This window comes from Carcharhinus amblyrhynchos, chromosome 16 (genome assembly GCF_965287045.1).
Source record: "Carcharhinus amblyrhynchos chromosome 16, sCarAmb.v2.hapA, whole genome shotgun sequence".
NCBI classification, from domain to species: Eukaryota; Metazoa; Chordata; class Chondrichthyes; order Carcharhiniformes; family Carcharhinidae; genus Carcharhinus; species Carcharhinus amblyrhynchos.
This window is the reverse complement of record NC_137339.1, coordinates 13,250,487-13,272,965: the sequence shown is the minus strand read 5'-3', so window position 1 is coordinate 13,272,965 and position 22,479 is coordinate 13,250,487. Positions and strand designations below refer to the sequence as shown.

Genomic DNA, 22,479 nt, shown 5'->3' with positions numbered 1-22,479 from the left:
TTTGGCCTGTTGGATCCTCCTTTATCCCTGTTGGAATTGCTAAGAATTGCACCAGGCCACTCGGATTCAATGGACACCATCCAGTGGTTAGTGTTAAATATTACACAAACTCGTAAAAAGCATATCTGCAGCATTACTCTCTCGGTGCAAATGTCATTTTTGATTCGGGGGTTGTGTGTGGAAGTGAGTAGGGGTATTTCCATTGAAATAATTTTGAAGAAACTTAATTTTTAAAAACTGAACAAGGTAAGTGGGACACAACTGTAAAATGTTTTTAAAATTCCGAACCGTGTGGAACATAAACACTTAGGAATGTTACCATAGACATTAGAAAGAAACATTTTAAACAAATACCATACTGGATCCAGTGTCCTTTAATCCCAACAAGGGGTTTCTTGAGGTTCTGTTAATAATCTGAGGCAATTTGCAAAATAAAATCAAAACAGCATAAACGATTTCTAGACTGGGATCTACAATACTTTTAGGTTTCTGCAAGCCCGCCTCGTGGCAAATTATATCTCGACCTTCCTCAAATTAACCAGTGATCAGGAACTTTAGTTCTCTCAGGATCGTTGAGGTGAGTTGCAGTGCATTTTGCTGTCATCGAAAGCCGAAATCTGAGATCAACTCGGGGACACTTCCGCTCTCTGATTCACAATAGGCGGTATTCTTGTGCCATTCTGATTACACACTGGTTATAGTTTAACTCTTAATGTTAGTATAATTCCAAATTTGTAACATGAAGTCGGGAGAGATGTGAAGGTACTGCTGAAACTAAATTTATTGCAGGATCTTCCTGGAGCAGAGCATGCGCCACGTCGACGCAACTTTGCCCCATATCTTACTGAAAGTATAAGTCGATTATGGTTTGTTGAGGGAAACACGACATCTCGGATACCTCCGTGAACTGATCATAACCAGTGAGACTTGACAGAGAAAGTAATGATGTGGAGTGAATTAGTCAAACTGGATCTTTTAAAAATAGAGGGAAAAAAATATGGTTTAGGAGAGGATGGGGTCATTTAAATGTGCCTTTTTTTAAAAAAAACTTTGAACAAGAGTGACTGCATGCAGGAATGAGACTGAACTATATAAACTGTTCCATTTCGAGCCAGAGGTTGCACAAATCTAGCAAATTCTTAAAAGTAACGGGGGCAAGTACAGGGGTGCGTTGTCGTTTGTTCAAATGGCAAGAATGCAAATCAACCAGCAGATTCTTAACATTTGCAACTCACCCTTTTATCAGCAAGATTCAATCTATTCACCTATGCAACAGTGCTAGCTGTACTAGTAGTGCAAGTGCAGTTGTTACAAGCAAAGAGATATTAACACAGTAACAGGTGGTGGCACGTGCTCCTTTTCGAGTCTGTTCTGCAGTCCAATTACATCATGACTAACCTGCGGCCTACTTGCCCCCGCAAACCACCCCCCCCCCCCCCAATCCTTTAATACCTTAGAAAGCAGAAATTTATTGATCTCGGATTTAAAACTAATAATTGGCTAAGCATCGTCGGCCCTTTGCAGAATAGTTCAGATTTTGTAACTACATTTCATGTAGAAGGATTTCCTAACTTTACTCCTCAAAGGCATGGTTCTAATTTTAGGATATGCTATGCCTTCCCCGACCCATATCAATAGTTTCTCTTTCCCTACCCTAGTTGTTGTTCTTCGTGATATCTTGACATTTGATTTGATACATGTGAGAATAATAAATCACATCAAAAAAGTGATTAAAATCACTCTATAATCTTCCAAATTACATTTTAATCTGTATCGATGGTCACTGAAAGGCTTTGGGCTTGCGCTGCTTTTATCTTTTTACCGTTTATAAAGTAAAGTTATCCAGCCTTTTATGTCCAAAATGGATAACCTCACACTTGTTTATACAGTATTAAATTAACATCTGTTCTCATCTCCACTGTTTACTATGCTGCCTATCTTTGTGACACCTGAAAACTTGAGTATATTTGGCTTTCAATCCTAAAATATTAGATAGGAAAAGTAGATACCCTTGTTGAGTACGTCATATCCTGTCATTTAGCATAGCTGCCCATTACTCTGTTGCCTTTGACCAGCCCAAGGGGTTGTCCTCAATTGCACGAGTTTCAAGTTTAACTATAACTCTTTGGGAGACTTTTATTAAATGCTTTCTGGAAGTTATATAAATGATAGCCAGAAATATTGGCCTATCCACTACCCCAAAAGATTCAATCAGGTTTGTCAGGCATGATCTGCCTGCCTGTCACACATTCCTGCTGGCATTATCTCATACGGGGGAAAAAAAGCATATTCAGTCACGATTAATTATAGATTCTAACAATTTCCTGATAACAGATGTTTAGCTAACCAATTTTATAATTTCATGGATTTCTCTCCTCTTAAATAGTGAGGTGATGTGCAAGTTTCCAATCTAAAAAGAATGGTTCCTGAATTGAGAGGACTTTGGAAGAATACATGGCACATTCTCACCTATTCCTTTTGATACCCTTAAATGAAAACCATCTGGTATTGGGCATTCTTTAGTGCCATTATTTTTAAAATTATTGTTAATGAAAATGGCATTAGTCTGGACTGGATTCATACTTGAGTATCAGTGTAATTCAGCAAGGGACCCTTTTAAATGCAGGGCTGAAAAAAGATTTGACTGAAAGAACAGTAGGGAGGTGTTACCAGTACAAAGGGTTAAAATGTATTCTTTTATCTCTGATACCAAAGTTTGAATCAGTCCAGAATGAGGGCATGATCATTTTTCCCCTCTGCTCAGTATAAAGATGCAACTTCTTTAATCTATTTCCCATCTCTGCTTCTACCTACCTCAATCCACCATTAAAAGCTTTACCTTTTTATTCTTACTTCCAGACTTGGACTATTTCAACTCAGTCTTGGTTGGCTTCCCATCTCCGAACTTCAATACATGTAGGCACATCCAGAACGTTGCTCCAGTATCCTAAATGGCACCATCCCATTCACTCACCATTTCTAGGTTTACTGACCTATATTGACTCCCTGTTTCTAAATACCTCAGTTTTTAAATTCTCATCCTTGTGCTCAATTCCCTTCACTTCTCGTGCCCCTCTGTCTCTGTAATCTTCTCTAATTCATAAGAACTCTATGTTTCTCCAACTCTTTAACCCTAAATTATGGAATTCCCCCCTCATCTCTTCCATTAAAAACCTTTTCTCTTTGACTAAGCTTTTTGTCAGCTTTTTTTTGTCTTGACGAAACACCTGTGAAACACTTCTGGATGTTTTTACTATGTAAAAGATGCTACAGAAATGCGAACTAGTAAAGTTTATTCATTAGTCACAAACAAGGCTTACATTGACATTGCAATGATGTTACTGTGAAATTCTCCTAGTTGCCACACTCCAGCGCCTGTTTGGGTCAGGGCACCAAACCAACACATCTTTCAGACTGAGGGGGGAAACCCATGCAGACACAGAGCGAACATGCAAACTCCATACAGACAGTGATCCAAGACAGGAATTGAATTTGGGTCCCTGGTGCTGTGAAACAGCAGTACTAACCACTGTACCACAGTGATCAAGTTAGGTTATACATTGCACTGATTTACTGATAGACAATTAAGTGGGTTGATGGTTTGAGAAAATGAAGAGGCGCTTCAAATCTCCAGATGCTAAAACTATTCAAAATAATTCTGTAACATTCCTTCGCACTGGGTTGGAGTTGCAACAAGTGTAAAGCTAAATTGTGTTATGTGATTTTAGCTCATTGAATAATCTCTGATCTCTAGAGTATGTAGTTGTTTCTGTCATACACATCCCAAACTGCTTTGCACCAAAAGGGTAAAATAGGAAAGGAACAATTTGCATTTACATAGCATATTTCATGACCAGATTGTTTCCCAGAAAATGAAGTATTTTGGAAAAACTTGTCTGTGTTGTACAAAAGACATAATTGCAAGGTTAAGAGCTCTGAAATGAAATGAGTTTGCAGTCTCAAACGCAGGGTAAGGTGTAAATTCATAACACGAGTATCTTAATTCCGTGCAAATTACACTAAAATATTGGTAAGTATGGTTGCTATGATGAATGGGAATATTTATATTGGTGCAATAGTTTTACTGTTGACTTCTCGGGGCTACCCAAATTACAGAAATATCATGGCCCTGGACATTATTCGCTTCGCCCCTCGCTTTAATGTGCAGCCCTTCGTCATACCTTCATACCTCTATTCTTAAATACTGTGAAGTGAGCATTCTTAGTATTTTCCATTAGAGAAAAGCGAAGCAATAGATGTGAATGGCGGTAGTAGCGGGCTGAAATTCAGATTCACGTTCGGTTCCCGACTCTTTGTCTCCCATTGTTAAATAGCTGCGGATTGCTTATTAATGGATGCCATGCTAGCCCATAGTGCTCAGCGGCTGGGAAACTGCTCTATCGTCGCGCTTGCCTTTGAAACAAGTTTCACTTTCACCGAGCACTTAAGATGAGAATCCATTCGTGGGAGGGTCTCTTCTAACCCGCAGGACAACGAGTGGACACTGCATCATCGAGGTACAATAAATAGGAAAGAAAAAGTGTTTCACTTGCCAAGTGGCAAAAGTGACACACACTCTAATTTTAGAATTCTCCTCGAAAGCTGCAGTTCTTCTGCTGACTATCTCCCTTCGAGTGGAATGTAATTTGAACATGTTTATCTTTCTTCCCCCTCCCCCGTTGTATTAGTAGAGAAAAGTCAGTTTCTTACTGACGGTACATACGATGGTCTGGTCTCTCCAGCCCCTTGATTTCTCAAGAGTATAATGTATTTCGATGCTGGGAAGAGACTAAGAGGGGCGGAAACCTAAGCGGCGACTCAGGGCTGATTTTTTTTAAAAAAAGCCTGGGGTTAAAAATCTTTGAAGAAAGCTATGGAAACCAGTCAATGCAGCAGAGGGCGTTTGTGTGTGTGGGTGTATATATGTGATCTTTAAATCCAGATCAATGAACCCTCCCTCGTCCATTCCTTTGCCAGTAACTTGTGTGTGTTGTATTCGAATTAAGCATCGGTACCTGTGGTTTACACGCCCTTATAAAGGTAGTGCTGACACTTGGGTGTTCTCCGCACCTCCCCCAGCTGCAGACACCGCCGCCCACATTCTTCCAGAGCCCAATGCGCATTTTTACAAGGCGCTGCACGTACGCACAAGCATTTTTTTCTAAAAAAAACAGGTTGTGAACTGCACGATGGGATATTACCATAACAAAATAATTGATACGAAATTAACCCTGTTAATATTGGTATTTCAATTGCAAACAGAAATGCACACAACTCTATTAAGAGTCGGTGTAGATTTAACGACACTGTCTTTAATCACAAGGTCAGATTTTTGTTTTATTTACCGGAGAAGATTTAAGCACAACCTTAAATAAACTTCTGGCGTTCTGAGGGGAGCGCAAAATGATACTTCATTCAATGGTGCTGCAGATCAGAAAGGACACAGCATGTGGGAGGGCACATTTCTTTCTTTAAAAAGTAAAAAGCCAATTGAATAATGCAGTGAACAAACTACCTTTTGAAATTTAGATGTATCTTTAGTTGAATGAAATAATTATACATGACATTCAGTTCTGAACCACACCACTTGCTTGCAATTAAAGTAGTCCCAATCGTTTAGCATTTGAAAATCCACGCATGGCAAGTGCGAACATTGTGAAAAGGAGGTTGCAGCGAAGCTAAAAATATGCCTGTTTGCATTCCCGAATCAGAGGCAGGAGGTTAATGGGCACGGTGAAGGCAGAAGAAGCAGGGGTGGTTCAGTAAAGGGAAGCAAGGAACTGACAGAAATAAAGGAAAATAGAGAAGCCTGTCCCTATTCTAAATTAAGTGAGACCTGTTTGCATAGAACTACATTTGCATGGTGGTGCAGTGGCTAGCATCCCTGCCTCTGAGCTAGAAGCTCCGGATTCGAGTCCCAACAAGGACGGAGAGATCATAATGTAACCAAGCAGGTTATGTAGAAATCTGCAAATCCTCCCAACCTGTGCCAGTGGGGCGGAGAGATTTCTGTCAGCCATGTGATGGAAAGAAAATTGGTGCCTCTACTGTCACTATTCATAGCTCCAGACTACATTACAAAAAAGTGCACATTGCCACAGCAACGTGGACTCCCAGTGAACTACCGCCACCACACTTAATCGGTATGTATGTATAGGGCACATTAAATAAATTGCTTAAACTAGTCTAAACTAGGTCTGATTTTTTTTTCATCTTGGTGGTTCGGCTATTTTTTTTCTTTCACGGGATATGGGCGTTGCAGGCTATGGCTTTCATTTTGTGTATCTTTTTTTGCTCTGTAATGCCTGAGGAATGCTGCATATTACACTCTTCAGTGGACAACATCGATTGTGCTGACTCACAACCTTCTTGCCACATGTCTGAAGTAAACCATCTGACATTTGTGTTATCAGATAATCAACATAAATGTGCTGCAGATTTAATTACTGAATTTCGACGACTACTACAGTAACATCAGGAAACAGCTGGCGATCCCACCAACAGAGTGGTCTCTGTCTCAGTTATTCCACCTAATAAATTTGGAAATTTTCTTAACAATGCACCAGAGATCACGAGAGATATTGGGGACTAATGCATTCCTTTTTTTAAAAAAATCAACTTGGATATTAGCTTAAATGTAGTTCTGTTTTGAATTGATAGGATGTTTCATCAGTAAATTAGTGTTTGAGGTGAGGAGTGGGTTGGAAGCAAATGACACTCAACTCCATGAGTGAGATTTTAATCCATTCATTTTCAGAATTACAATCGGGGTCATATAGGATGAGTGAATGATGAGGTTAGAAGTCAGTGAGTTGGTATGTTCTCATCTATAAAGTTCTCAAGGTGTGCATTTCATTAACACCAGACATATATTTATTTCCATGTAATTATTTTAATATTTATACTGTAATTATGTTGTTAGATTCATGATTCATTGAAGGAAACCAGCAATATTAGGACTTCATGATTTGTTTACATACACTTATGTTCAGAAATATAATTTGAGCATTGCAAGATCAAAATAACAATGAATAGACAATCACACATATGTCTTGACAGTAATGTATGTAATCAAACTAGACTCTGTTTTTGAAGTAATAGTTTTACTCCTGTTAGCTCCACAATGCTGCCTTGAAGTGAAAATCATGATTAATGAATTCTTAATTTAGATTTGTTGGAATCTGTCCATTTGTTATTGAATCATGAAGACAACAAATCAAACGCTAACTTGTAATCTTTATTTGATTCAAATTCTTTTTTCTCAAATAGGTTATTTCTGACCTGGAGAGCAAAAGTTTGTTTGAAGATTCTTTTAATTATCTTTTGCAATCATATGGACTCTGAAATGTGTCCTGTGTGCATGATTATACTACTGCTTTGCTGAATAGCTTGTATCCATGATAACCTGATTATCTGTATGCCTGAACTTTTGATCTGTAGGATTGATGCCACTGTCACACTTACAAAGACTCTGTGATTATTCTCTGTTTGTAACTCTCCAGATAACTGATGGGATTATCCCAATTCTCAAAACCATATGTATTATATATATTCTGTTAATAGAAACAGGTACACAAAACAAGCAATGTACTGAATACTTTATACCAAATTCCCTATACTGATTGCCAATGGAAGGTACATAGAGCAATGTCCTGAATTCCAGGTAAATTCTTTGTACTATCACTGCCTTGAATATCTCATCTGCATAAATTTATTGTCCTAATTCCCTACCCAAAAAGCTATAAACATATCCAATATTTTGCCTTGAGCACATCCAACTCTTTTAAATAAACCCCCTTCCATAAATGAGGGAGAAGGGATTAGATGTACAGGAGTAGACTGAGAGAAAGAGAAGTCCATGTTATCAGCTCTGATGAAGTGTCATCCAGAGTCTCAAAATCAGCTCTATTCTGTCTCCACAGATGTTGTCAGACCTGCTGAGATTTTCCAGCATTTTCTGTTTTTGTTCCAGATTTCAGCATCCGCAGTGATTTGTCTTTATCATAGACTCAATAATGTTCTTTATGAAATACTAACAATAAATGCACCACATACTTAAGTTATCTATATTTAAAACTTTGCACATTTTGTCCTGCACACTTTAAATGTGAAAACCAGACTTTTCTCCAGATAGACGTTGGTTGCTTGTGATTCATTTCAAAGTGTATTGCTTTATTGCAGATTTGCAGTTTTATTTTCCCTGCTGGGGGTATGCAGCAGATTACTTGCCATTAAATGTAGTGCAGGGCAGCACAGTGGTTAGCATCCAGGGACCTGGATTTGATTCCCAGATGGGTTACTGTCTGCACCTTCTCCCCCATGTCTGTGTGCGTTTCCTCTGGGTGCTCTGGTTTCCTCCCACAGTCCGAAGGACGTGCTGGTTACTTGCCTTGACCATGGTAAGTTCTCCCTCCGTGTACCTGAGCAGGTGCTGGAGTGTGGCGACAAGGGAATTTTGTAACATCATTGCAATGTTAATATAAGCCTACTTGTGACTAATAAGTAAATAAACCTTTTCACATTTTTGTCCTGCACACAAAGTATCAAAACCAGATTTTTCTCCAGTTGGACATTGGTTGCTTGTGATTCATTTTAAAGCATTTTGCTGAACTGCAAATTTGCAGTTTTATTTTGCCTGTTGGGGGATGCAGCAGATTACTTGCAATTAAGTGATTTGATTTATTATTGTCATATGTATTGGGATACAGTGAAAAGTACTGTTTCTTGCGACTTACACAGACAAAACATATTGTTCATAGAGTACATAGTGGAGAAGGAAAGGAGGTGCAGAATGGAGTGTTACAGTCATAGCTAGGGTGTAGAGAAAGATCAACTTAATATATGGTGGTCAGCTCAAAAATTTGATGGCAGCAAGGAAGAAGCTGTTCTTGAGTCAGATAGTACGTGATCTCAGACTTTTGTATCTTTTTCTTGACAGAAGAAAGATGAGCTTCATAGATGGTTGAACGAAACTGCAGTGCGGGTTACATTCTTTCCCTTTACCGTGGTAAAACCAAACACTTTCGTGCCAGCCAGCCTGCCTAACTCGCTGTCAGCAGCAGCTATGGGAGTTTCACAGTAACTTCATTGCAGTGTTAATGTCAGCCTACTTGGGCATCTCAAATAGTTTTCAATGTGCATATTTCTGCACGTTCTATCTGTGTTTGCGTGGGTTTCCTCCAGGTGTTCCAGTTTCCTCTCACAGTCCAAGATATGTGCTAGTTAGATACACTGGCCCTGCTAAACTCTCCTTCTGGGTACCAGAACAGGCATCAGAGTGTGCAACTAGGGGATTTTCACCGGAACTTCAAATGCAGTGTTAATATAAGCCTATTTATGACACTAATAAATAAACTTAAATGTGTTAGTTAGGTGCATTGGCTATGCTAAATTCTCCCTCAGCGTGCCCAAACAGGAGCCGGACTGGGGGATTTTCACAGTAACTTTATTGCAGTGTTAATGTGAGCCTGACTTGTCACACATAGATGTAGAGATGCTGGCATTGGACTGGGGCAAACAGAGTAAGAAATCTCACAACACCTGCTTGAATAGCAGGTTAGCCATAAAGACTTGCATTTCTAATCACTATTCTCTAAACTGTGCGTGACTTCATACGCCCTTCTCTGATCAGAACCTTCCACAGGCCTGACGAAGGGACGCCGTTTCTGAAAGCTTGTGGGATTACTGTCAAATAAACTGGTTGGACTCCAACCTGGTGTTGTGAGACTGCTTACTGTTGGCACAACACAGAGCAGGGACAGGTCAGGGTCACCTGAGCAGCTCGATGGACTACAACTCCCAGCTGGCCCCGCGGCGGCGAGCATGCGCACTGAGGCCGGGCGCCCCCTTTCCCTCCCTCCCTGGGAGTGATCCGAGATTTAAATAAACAAGGAGCAACATGGCGGCGCTTTTACTCGGCTTATTTAGGGAAACGAAGGTCAGGATACTGGAATGTTCCTCCGAGTAACAGCCAGCGCGGTGAGTGGCGGGCGGGGATGATTAAATAACCGGGAGAGGGGTATGAGGTAAATTGTGTATGTTTATTTATTTATTTATGAAGTGATTTATTTATTATTATTTTAATTACCCCCCCCCAATTCTCTTTGTGGAGAAGCCCCTACCATCCCCGGGCCCGCCTTCAGCGCCGTCTCTCCGTCCCGGGCTGAAGTTCACCTGAGAGAGCCTCAAACTAACCTGTTAACATGGAGGGGGGTGAGAGGGTGGATGGAAAGGCTTGTCCAACGCCCCCCACCACACACACACCCCCACACACCGATATCGACACATCCCCGCCCGCTCCCGGTGGGGCCCCGCCTCGCCTCGGCGCTTACCAAAATCTCGCTTCGGGACAACTTAATGACTGAGGCCGAACTTGGAGAGCCCGGCGCCCGCCCGCCAGCCCACTACCCACCCACCCACTGGCCGCCCGCCCTGTCAGTCAAACCGTCGCTATGGCATTGTGTTCCCCCCCCCGTCTTGTCGACGATAGTTTGGGTTTTGTTTTGGGGGGGCGGGGCGGGGCGGGGGGGGGAGAGATGGTTTTATTCAATCCCGATCTCAGTTTTATTTTCTCCAAATGGTGTTTCTTCCTGTGCAAGAGATGCCTGGAATGTCATCCTCCTCTCTTGTCAGTCCTTCTGTATGCTTGTAATGCACACTTTATTTCTGTGCAAGATTCCTAATGACACTCATTCCTTTTGTCAGTCCTCCTGCATGCCTGTAATACACACTTTCTTCCTATGCAAGATTCCTAATGTCACCCTCCTCTCTTGTCAGCCCTTCTGTATGCCTCTAATACACTTTCTTTCTATGCGAGATGCCTAGTATGTCTTGTCACTTTCTTCTCATTCCTTCTGTATACCTGTAATGCACACTTTCTTCCAGTGCAAGATTCCTAATGCCACCCTTGTCCGTCTATATGCCTGTAATACATATTTTCTTCCTCCTGCAAGATTCCTAATGTCACCGTCTCCACTTGTCAGTCCGTCTAAGTTTTTTTTCTACTGTGAAAAATCCCCTAGTTGCTACACTCCAGCGCCTGCTCAGGTATACTGAGGGAGAATTTAGCATAGCTGGTAGCACGTCTTTCAGTCTATGGGAGAAAACCCTTGCAGACACAGGGAGAATGTGCAAACTCCACAGAGGCAGTGACCCAAGCCAGAAATCGAATCTGCTATCCCTGGCACTGAGGCAGCAGTGCCAACTACTGTGCCACTGCAAATGCCTGTAATACATACATCCTTCTTCTGCAAAATTACTATTGTCACCCCCTCCTCTTGTCAGTCCAGCGGTATGCCTGTATTACACACTTTTTCTATGCAAGATTCCTAATATCACCCTCCCCTCTCTCCAGTATGCCTATAATGCACATTTCCTTCCTATGCAAGATAGCTAATGTCACTCCCCTCGTCAGTCCTCCTGTATGGCTGTAATACACACTTTCTTTATATGTGAGATTTCTAATGTCACCCTCTCTTATCAGTCTTCCTGTGATACACACACTGGGGAAAAAATTGTGGGCAGGACTTCTTCATTAAATGCTTCGGCACCATAATTTAAAATCCATTTTTTAAAGATATTTGGATGCCTGCAACTGCCTTGTAAGTCGTTTTATGAATGCTTGTTAAAATTGAGAGGCTATAACTAGTCAGCCTTTATTTCAGTACACTTGCCAGTTTTCACCTTTCTTTGCGATCTATTACTCATTTTTAAAGTCTAACATTAGCATGATTTGTAGATGTGTTTTTTCCCCTGCTTTCTTTCTTTTTCCTTTTACCCCTCCCTGTCATAAATGTGACCCATGTTGGGTGTGATTCCAGTATCTTGTTGTCTTTATCCTGAAATGGTTATCCTTCGGGATACTTAGTGGGAGAGTGAGTTTTAAAGAGGAAGGGGTGGCATTGGTCTCCAAAGGTTAAAAAAAGTTCACAACTGTTTTTCCCCCCCCCCCTTGTGCTTTTTGAATAGGATTGTTAGATAATGAGTGGGATGTCTGTTTTTATTAATTTTATTCATGCTATCCTGACTCCCATGCAGCAGAAGTTAACCACCTATTACCACTTCTGCCCCAGCTGAGATTGAATAAATCAGAAATTGAACCTAGGGTGTTCCTAATCAATAACAGTGTGGTTCACTTGCCCCGTTGCAGACTCAGGAAAACAGATGAGGTGCGCTTTAAATATATTCCCATCAATGGAGTAAATCGTAGTGGAGCATAGGTTTTCAAATTAGCCCCCACTGTCTGAGGGGATCCCACGAAATCTCCAAGGTCATCAATTTTCTAGCAATCGTTTCAAATTTCTGTATTTCTCTCTTTGTTGGTCTACTAGCACCACATTTCCATTTTCTATATAATGCTTAGATCTTTTAATGTTTTCCTTTGGATCATTAGGATGAGCGTATGCCAATATTTGTTAGTGATCTTCCACAAGGAAAAGTTTGAAAATTAGTTTTATGGTGGAATATTAACACGATCCAAAATATTGCATGTAATCATTTAGAATGGCTTGTGGTCGAAAATTGTATTTTCTGAATGTTTAGAATTGTTACCAAGCATGGAGCCTGAAAGCTGATGTGGAAAAAGAACAAATTCAATTTCAGTTCTTGCACTTTAAGTGGCTTTGTGCTAGCCAACAGAAAAAAAAATCTTGCATTAAATGATGCACATACGCTTAAAACACGTACGACATAACTTGATCACTATTTTTGGAAGACTTGCTCAGAAGGTCGCGAGTGTGAATTGCTATATGCTGTTTGTAATTTTTTTCAACCTGTGAATTCATTGCGTTCTGACGATTGGCTTCAGTTAATTTCTGGCGGTTGCGGGTTTATAAATACCACAGTGCCCGAATGTGTTTTTTTAAATTTAAATCGGTGATTATACCTGCAGTTTGTGCATTAGAAGAGCGCAACGTTGTTTGTTGAACAGGATAATTCAATGTGACAGCTCCTTGATGGCTTGCTTCTAATTGTGGATGTGCAGGCAGCAGTCGGATAGGCTCGTGTGTTGTCGTCGAGTCTGGTGACAGCGTGCAGGGGGATTTCTGCCATTGGCTTGTTTGCTGATAGCACTCGTAAGCCGCTATCATTGGTGTGTCTGCTGAGACCCTGTTGATAGACAGCTGCTAACGTACTGGTGGGTCTGACATCTACATCTTGTTTGGATGCCATTATTGGCAGGCCTGTTAGAGGAGCCTGGAGCTACTTTCCATAAAATACTAAAGCTAAATGTTTGATATTCTGGAGTGCACGGTATTTTCCGTGCACACTGTTTAAAATCCTTCTCTGGTATTAAGCATCCTCTCTGGTTTGGCCAGTTTATTTAAAGGTACTGAACTATTTTACACTTGGGATTAAAAGCCTTTTTAGATGACGATAGGGTCCGCGATGGCGTTCATTTGCACTGAGTACAATTTCTCTGGCTGTTTTCTTTATACTGAGAAGTGAAAGGGAAAAGGAGGTAGAAAACACAATGCGAGTTCAGACATCAGATGAATACCCGATTAAGACTTGATACGAATGTTTATGAAATTTGCATGCCGAAGAGTGCCGAAATTTGGAATGCAGCACTTAACCTGTCCTTGATTGGAACCATTTGCTTTCCTTTCTGCAGGACACTTGCTGATTTTTCCATAGCTGACATTAAAGAAAAATGACATGTTGTAACATTTTTACTACTAGCAGGGGAAAAATCGTTTCCATGTCTCAGGTGTCAGCAGTGCATTTATTAAATGTCTGAACAGAACTATAAAACACTTTTATTACAATTTTTGATACTTCCATGGCTGGTACTGCAGATGGCCTGGGTGTGTGTTTCTTTTTAATGGTGGCTGCTAAAACACTTTGCAGAAAGGCGTGCTCTCTCTCTTTCTCTTTCTCTTCCCCCAGCCCGACTTAGCTTCGTGTTTGGTTGTACATTTGTACGCCAGGCTAAGGGGTCGGGTGTCGATTTTCCTATTTTCTTCAGATTGTGTTAAAGACTCTGGGTCAAACCACCAACTGACTGCAACTTCCATACAGTTTTTACGTCAGTCCGGAACAGCCAAGGATGTTGTTATAGCAACACCACCCGATGACCTCGCGTAGTGTTCAGTTTGACTGCGGTTACTATCAGAAGCGGTTAGAAAGAGCTAGCTGGGTTACAGTATCCACAGCCACGTGGGTGCTGGAAAAATATTTCTAATCAGCACTGACCTGTTTCTTTATTCTTCAGACTTGTATAAGTATATTCTATTTATAAGATAGGATGTTCACATCGATGAATATTGGCGTCCTCCTGTAGTTTGGTTTCTAGGTACAGTTTTGCAAAACAAAGATGTTTAAAATAATGCAGCAATGAGGGTCATGTTTTTTCGAGAATATTTTTATTGCTGTTATATTTGAAAGATTTTACAAAACAATTTACGCCTAGGTCTGTCTGAGGTATTAAACCAATGTTTAGCCTCTGACTGATGAATATTGCTTTTATTTTCCATATGCAGTTTGTAGTCCCTATGCCATGACATTTAATTTAACCCTTTAAGGAATACAACAGTTCTTCACCAAAATAGAACCAGGTTCTAGTTTGTCAGAATTTAGTAAAATAAGCAATATTTGGTACATTTTAATATGACGGTAGGCATTTTAACATAAAAAACTTTGTGGCTGTTAAAACTTAATAAGCACCTGGTGACTTTACTCTTGTCTTTATTTCATCTCCCCCCGCCTCCCCCCACCCCCACATTTTGTAGCCTTTTCTTATGTTTCCATTTTTGGGTTGTTTCGCTCTTGTGCACTGCCCATGGCATTCAAAATATAGCAAGCCTGTGAAATGGTTGATATGTACTCCACATATGCGCAAGTGTGGTTGAATTTCTGCAGTGGGTGACATTCAATGTAGTAAGAGAGTTATTTTACTGAGTTGCTTATTTGTTACTGCTATTTATAACAAAATTCTTGTTTGAAAAGAAGAAGCAAAGTGTACATGGTAACTATACATTTGAATTTTGGAATGCATAAACAATAAGGTTTAAAAATGTAGAACCAAAAACCATGTTTTGTATCAGTTAAGCAGTTTGTGTGTTTTATAGGGCTGCTATGCTTTGGTTATGTGAATGTGATGAAATATGTTAAAAACACATGTGTTTGAACACATTTCCTGAACACTAAAGATCAGCTATTCAGTTTCTAAAATGATGGGGATTATTGGTTCTAAAATACTTGAAATCATAGAATCATATGGTGCAGGAGACCACTTGGCCCATTGTACCTGTGCCAGCTCATTGCAAGAACTATCCAGTTAGTCCCACTCCTCTGCACTTGCCCCATGGCCTTCCAAGTGTTTTCTTTTTTCTCAAACACTATACGTATTCAATTTATTTTGCAAATTACTGTTGAATCTACTTTCACAACAACCTTTGAGATTATGTATTCCAGATTTTAACATAATTTTTCAATAATTTAGTTTATCTTGACTGTTTCTCCATCTCTATCCAAATTAGCAACTGAATAGCATTTTGAAGACATAAATATTTGTCATAAATTATGGTAAATTAATATTTTCAGAAAGAAGGGCATAAATTCTTAAATTTTAGTTGTATTTATATCAATTTAAACTGATGTCATTTAATAAATTGTAGTTCAATTAATCTAATTATGGTTTAATTTACTTTGGACTGAAGTTATAGATGCAGTCCTCACATCCTGTGTTCACATTCATTAATCCATTTTTTTTCCTCTTCCTCCTCGTCACAGTTTCGTGACTGAAGGGGTGGGGAGGTGCCCATAGCCTGCAGTAAATGTTGCTTCGTGACTATGTTACTTGCTGTCTCATTTTTGTTATTTTCCTCTATCAAAATACAAAGTGCTAACTAATTTAATAGATTTAAATGTATTATATCCTGAATTCCAAACTGTTAAAAATACAAGCTTGTATAATGAGAGAGTAATTTGAAGTATACAGATCAAATTTTTGGACTACGCTGCATGTTTCACAACACTAATGCAGGTCAAATACAATTTCAGTTAGTTTTTACAGGTGGCCAGAACTTTTGTAAAACGTGGAGGCATCTAATGACACTGAGCGCTGTTTGTACAAGAATTGCATTTCACTTTGCAGTCAGAGATCCTGAAAACACAACATGGAACTAGATGCCATGTTTTAGATTGGGTAATGAGATGCATGCTGATGTTGGATATGTCTAGTTTTTTTTTCAGTATTTGAGTTTTGCCTTGGCCATTGTAGGTCTTGTTGAGAAATATTTAATCTGCTTAGCTCTGTAAATAGCTGACAGTGTAGAGAAAACTGCATGGAAAAGTGCTGCTTCAGCAAAATTGGGCTTGAACATTTGCGATAGGATGATATGCATTAAAAAAAACGAGTTGTCCTCATCTGCAAAATCTACTAAATGATCAAAACTACCATTAGCCAAGTGGCTAAAAGTAATTTACTTAATTTCTGTGATTATCACTCAAGGTTGATTATTTTTGTAGTCCTTACTGTTAATCTGAAGTGTAGGGTTTTTCTAACTGCAGTAAATCAGGAAGGTTTTTAGGGTTGGATTAAGTGTCCATTTTGAGGAAACTGCTAATTTATTTCATATGATGTCTGACGTTGGTCAGTTCTATTTTTCAAAGAAAACTTGCGAGGGAGGCAATGAATATTCACCATTAAGTGCATGAAAACTCACCAGCTCAAGAGAATAGAGGCTAAAGGCATAGTCAAAGTCAGCATCAGACCAATACAGGAAAGTTCCCTTTCTTGCACTCTTCCCCAAAAGAAATGTTACTGAATCATTGTAATATTTCACTTCCTCTTGAATAAGACTTCCTGACTAGCACTTCTGAATGCATCTGTACTGTGACAAGGTAAACTTTCCCTTCTCATCCTCCCTGACCTGCCTGCAGTTTTTGCCACGATTGATCACACCATCCTCCTCCAGTACCATGCCACTGTCATCTGGTTGGCTGTGACTGTTCCATTCTTATCTCCCTACTTATAGCCAGAAGGTCACTTGCAATGGCTTCTCTTCCTGCTGCTGCACCATTACCTCTGTGTCCCCCAAGGATCCATTCATGGCCCTCTCTTGTTTCTGAATTACATGCTGCCCCTTGGCAACATCATCTGAAGGCTTAGTGTTAGTTTTAACGTGTATGCTGACAACACCAACCTCTATTTCACCACCACCACTCTTTCCATTGTTACTAAATTAGACTTCTTACTTAGCAGGTCGTTTTTCTGGCGTATAGTACGGAGAGGCAGACGTTTCCTTCAATTAAATATTGGGGAAACCGAAACCATTGTTTTGGTCCAAACTCCATTCCCTAGCTACCAATTCTATTCCTGTCCCTGGAACAATCTTGAAATTCAGCCAGTCTGTCTGCCATCTTGGTGACACATTTCAATCCTCTGATGAGCTTCCAACCTCACGCTTGTGTCATCACCAAGATCACCTATTTTCACCTCCATGAAGTCGCTTGATAACGTACCTGTCTTATCATCCATGCCTTTAGCTCTAGACTTGACTTTTCCAATACGTTCCTGGCTGGTGTCTCACTTCTACCATCTGTAAACTTGAGGCCCTCCGAAGCACTGCTGTTCCTATCTGTACTTGCATCAAGTCTTGTTCACCTGACTTCCATTGGGTCCTAGTGATGCAGTGTCTTGATTTTAGAATTTTCGTCCTTAGTTTTACATCCCTCCACGGCCTTGCCCCTCCTTATCTTTTTAATTTCCTCCAGCCCAGTAGCCCTCGTGAGATACCTGTGCTCCTCTAATTCTGACCTCTCGTGCATTCCAGTTATAATTGTCCACTTTTTGGTGGCCATAACCTCAGTTACCTAGGACTCTAGCTTTGGAATTCCTTCCATACAACTCACTTTGTCAACTTTACTTTTCTCCTCTAATTCACTTCATAAAGCCCACCTCTTGGACCAAGCTTTTGGGCATTTCATTTAATACCTCGATGTAGTTTATGTCGTAATGTTTCATGATACTCTGGTGAAAGACCATGAGATGTTTTGTTATGTTACATTAGAAGTACTTGTACATTAAAAAGCTATGTAAATATAGGTTGGCATTGGGTGTTCTCCATTCGCATTAAAGATGCAAAGTGGTCAATCCATACTTAGTATCAGTGTGAATCTATTTCAGTTTTACACCAACATTAAACTTGTGAATGCTAAATTGGCATTGATGCCCAAACTGACTGCCAACGTGGATTGAGATGATACTCCCTAAAGATTCTAATTATTCCTCCTTGTGGTGTCAGGCTGACACCTGAATGTGAATTTTAGAAATAAGTTCTGGGCCATTTTTTAAATTTGTTAAAATATACATCTTTATTTGAAATATGCATTTCTGTTCTAACCCCAGCAATTAACACTGCTGTTATGTAAAAACACCATTCAGCACTGGTTTTGGCTCTCAGATGTGGGTTTAAATCTAGCCCAGATTAGTGGTATTGGAATCTTTTTCATTTGCTGGTTGTAAGGTCTCAGGATGCGGGTGATGCTGGCAAGATTGCATTTAACTGCTCAACTCTCACACCCTGAAACATAGTGGGCCATTTCCTTGAATTGTTGCAGTCCTCAGACTGACAGTACTTCCATAATGCTAATAAGCATGAGAATTTGAGGTCATTTGCCCAGCAGCAATGAAGGAGTGACAGTATATGTCCAAATCAGGATAACTGTGTGACTTGACCGTTTAGAAGTATCTTTCTCTATGAAATTATTACCCTAGTTTTTCTCATTGCAGGGGAAAGGGGTGCTGTCGAAGTAATCTAAGTGAGTTCCTGCAGTGCATCCTGTTGATTTTTTGCATACAGCAGATGCAATGTGCATATAACGGAAGATGTAGGTATTGAAACCAATTGAGTGACTTGCTCTTGTTGACCCCTTTGAATGTTGTTATGATTGTACTCACCCATGCAAAGGTAGCCTGGAAGATGAGTTTGTGGGACATTTACATAAGAACATAAGAACATAAGAAATAGGAGCAGGAGTAGGCCATCTGGCCCTTCGAGCCTGCCCCGCCATTCAATAAGATCATGGCTGATCTGTCGTGGCTCAGTTCCACTTTCCGGCCCTCTCCCCATAACCCTTAATCTCCTCTCTTATCAAAAACCCATCAACCTGCTTCTTGAAAATATTTAGTGAGGCAGCCTCCACCACTTCAACGGGTAGAGAATTCCAGAGATTCACCACCCTTTGAGTGAAGAAGTTCCTCCTCAACTCCGTTCTAAAACGCCCCCCCTTTATCTTGAGGCTGTGCCCCCTAGTCCTACTGTCTTTTTTGAGCGGGAAGAGTCTCTCCACCTCTATCCTATCCATCCCATTCATCATCTTATACGTCTCAATGAGATCTCCCCTCATTCTTCTAAACTCTAACGAGTACAAGCCTAGTTTATTCAGCCTCTCCTCATAGCTCAACCCCCTCAACTCTGGTATCAGCCTAGTAAACCTCCTCTGCACTCCCTCCAAGGCCAAAATATCTTTGCGCAGGTGCGGCGCCCAAAACTGCACACAGTACTCTAGCTGCGGCCTCACCAATGCCCTATACAGCTGCAGCAAGACCTCCCTACTTTTATATTCAATCCCCTTCGCTATGAAGGCCAGCATCCCATTTGCCTTCCTGACCACCTGCTGCACCTGCAAGCTGGGTTTTTGCGACTCATGCACAAGGACCCCGAGGTCCCTCTGCACCGTCGCCTGCTGCAGTTTTTCGCCCCGTAAGTAATAGTCCTTCCTACCATTCTTCCTACCAAAGTGGACCACCTCACACTTGCCAACATTAAATTCCATTTGCCATTTCCTGGCCCATTTGCCCAGCCTATCTAGATCCTTCTGCAGACTCTCCACACCCTCCGCACAATTTGCCGTTCCCCCAATCTTGGTGTCATCCGCAAATTTCGACACCCTACACTCGGTTCCCTCCTCCAGATCATCTATATAAATGGTAAAAAGCTGAGGCCCCAGCACCGACCCCTGGGGCACTCCACTAGTCACCATCCGCCAATCCGAATAGCACCCGTTGACCCCCACTCTCTGCCTCCTATTTGACAACCAATCCTCTATCCACGCTAACACCCTACCCCCAACTCCAAGTCCCCTGACCTTCTGCAATAACCTCTTATGAGGTACTTTGTCAAACGCCTTCTGAAAATCTAGAAAGACCACATCCACCGGCTCTCCTCTATCGACCGCCCTAGACACATCCTCATAGAACTCCAGTAAATTTGTCAGACCCGACTTCCCTTTAATGAAACCGTGCTGCGTCTGCTCTATCAAGCAATTCCCTTCAAGATGCCTCGCAATTTCCTCCTTAATGACGGATTCTAACATTTTACCTACCACAGACGTTAAACTAACCGGCCTATAATTCCCCACCTTTTGCCTGGCACCCTTCTTAAACAACGGCGTAACATTAGCCGTTTTCCAATCTTCCGGCACTTCCCCGGAATCCAGCGATGTCTGGAAAATAACCACCAATGCATCCACTATAACCTCCGCCATTTCTTTCAGAACCCTCGGATGCATTCCATCCGGTCCTGGGGACTTGTCCACAATCAGCCCCTCCAGTCTGTCGAGCACCGCCTCTCTCGTAACAGTAATGTCATTAAGACCCTCCAGTCCTACCACCTTTCCATCGCTAACACCCGGCAAATTATTCACGTCCTCCTCCGTGAAGACAGAAACAAAAAAGTTATTCAATACCTTAGCCATATCCCCATCCCCTACCACTAGGTCCCCTTTCTCATCCTCTAAAGGACCAACGTTCACCCTAGCCAGCCTCTTCCTTTTTATATATTTATAAAAACTCTTGCTATCCTTTTTTATATTAAGCGCTAGCCCAGCTTCATAGTTTCTCCTACCCTCCTTTATCAACTTCTTTGTCAATCTTTGTTGACATTTAAACCTCTCCCAATCCTCTTCTCGCCCACTACTCTTAGCTACTCTAAATTCCTCCGCTTTTAATTTAACACTTTCCTTCACCTCCTTCGTTATCCACGGCTTATTACCTCTCCTCCTACAGTCCTTTTTGACCATCGGAATAAATTTCTGCTGAGCACCAAGAAAGATCTCTTAAAGATCCTCCACTGCTCCTCAGCAGACCCTCCCTCCAATGCACTCCCCCAGTCCACATTCGCCAATTCTTCTCTCATCCTACCATACTCCCCTGTATTCAAACAAAGGACGCGTGTCCGGGAACCCACTTTCTCCTCCTCCATCTGCACCAGAAACTCCACCATACAATGATCACTCTCTCCAAGAGGATCCTTCACCGCAAGGTCCCTAATTCTACCCGCCTCATTACATAGCACCAGATCCAAGATAGCTCGCTCCCTCGTCGGCTCCAACACACACTGTTCAAGGAAATTATCCCGGCAGCATTCCAAGAACTCCTCCTCGAGCCCACCATGTCCAACATGGGTCGACCAATCAATATGCAGATTGAAATCCCCCATAACTACGGCCGTCCCATTCCTGCACGCCGCACTTATTTGCACGTTAACAGCCCGCCCCATCTCCAGATCATTATTCGGGGGCCTATAGACGACACCGACCAGCGTCTTCCTCCCTTTGCTGTTCCTAATCTCCACCCACAATGATTCCACGTTCTGCTCCTTGGCTCCAATATCATCCCTTGCTACCACCTTGATGCTATCCTTAATCAGCAGAGCTAGGTCCCCCCCTCTTTCCTCCTGCCTATCCTTCCTAAACACTTGATACCCTTGGACATTCAGCTCCCAGTCCCTGTTACCTTGCAGCCACGTCTCTGTAATGGCCACCAGATCATATCCATTTGTGTTGATCTGCGCCACCAGCTCATCCACTTTATTCCGAATGCTTCGTGCATTCAGATACAGCGCTTTCATCCCAGCCTTCACCTGGACCCTATTTGCCATAACGCCACCAACCATACTCACGCCCCCTACTCCCTCTATTATTGGGACATCCTCGGCCTCTTCCCTTACCTGTACCCTCTCCTTAACTTTAGACCTCGTAAGGTCACCTACCCTCGCACGCACACACACCCCCCCCCCCCCCCCCCCCCCCCCCCCCAGTTAGTTTAAAGCCCTGTCTACAGTCCTCTTTACTCGATTCGCCAGCACTCTGGTCCCAGCACGGTTCAGACCAACCCCATCCCGCCCGAACAGGTCCCACCTACCCCGATACTGGTGCCAATGCCCCATAAATTCAAACCCATTCCTCCCACACCAATCTCTGAGCCACCCATTCACTTCCTTAATCCTGTCAACCCTACGCCCGTCTGCACACTGTTCAGGCAGTAGCCCAGAGATGACCACCTTGTCGGTTCTACTTTTTAATTCCATTCCCAGCTTCTCATACTCCCTCCCCAGATCCTCAGTCCGCACTTTGCCTACGTCGTTGGCACCCACATGTACCACATATACTTGGAGCAACATATTGTAGATCCAAATACAGCTAGGCCTGGTAATATGCAATGAACTTTGATTAACTAATGGCCTCATAGTG

General features: G+C 41.6%; 1 protein-coding gene across 11 annotated transcripts in view; it reads left to right on the top strand.

Moving 5' to 3' along the window:
• Positions 1 to 4,443: 4,443 nt before the first annotated feature.
• Positions 4,444 to 22,479, top strand: part of LOC145353842 (nuclear receptor coactivator 3-like) — a 212,395-nt gene continuing 194,359 nt past the window's right edge. For 5 of the 11 annotated variants that reach the window (XM_080204706.1, XM_080204703.1, XM_080204697.1 and 2 more), the window contains exon 1: positions 9,873 to 9,978. The gene's annotated coding sequence lies outside the window, so the exon portion shown is untranslated. Of the gene's footprint in view, positions 4,518 to 6,123; positions 6,144 to 9,872; positions 9,979 to 10,007; positions 10,026 to 13,233; positions 13,328 to 22,479 lie in introns of those variants that run through there. The other 6 variants (XM_080204696.1, XM_080204700.1, XM_080204707.1 and 3 more) reach the window with 6 other exon arrangements.